Raw genomic sequence first — 384 nt, 5'->3', positions numbered from 1 at the left:
GTTTACTTAAAAAAAAAAAAAAGGAACTTTCAGCTTGTCTTTTGCTCAATCGTTTCCTTTCACAGTGAGTAAAATCGTGTTTCAACAGTGCACGTAGAATTGCAAACGCAGGCACGGAGCTCGATGCAAAAGCAGCGCTGGGGCTTTTTGGGCATCAGGAGCGCAGCAGAAGAGGTGAGCCTTGCCTAGATGTTTCATTAACTTTCTATTTTCCTTATTCTCTGTAACTCCTGCTGTCGTGGCGGAGCAGCCGGGCTGAACCGTGGGTGTGCATGGGGAATGTCAGCGCTGGGCGAGCTTTGGGAACAACCGCAGAGAGTGAGAAATCTCCTGTTTCCCAGCCAAACACCCAGTTGTGGGAAAAAGGGGGCTGCCCTGGGGTGC

Source organism: Fulmarus glacialis, unplaced genomic scaffold, assembly GCF_000690835.1.
Source record: "Fulmarus glacialis isolate BGI_N327 unplaced genomic scaffold, ASM69083v1 scaffold26193, whole genome shotgun sequence".
Lineage (NCBI taxonomy): Eukaryota > Metazoa > Chordata > Aves > Procellariiformes > Procellariidae > Fulmarus > Fulmarus glacialis.
This window is presented reverse-complemented; position numbering follows the sequence as displayed.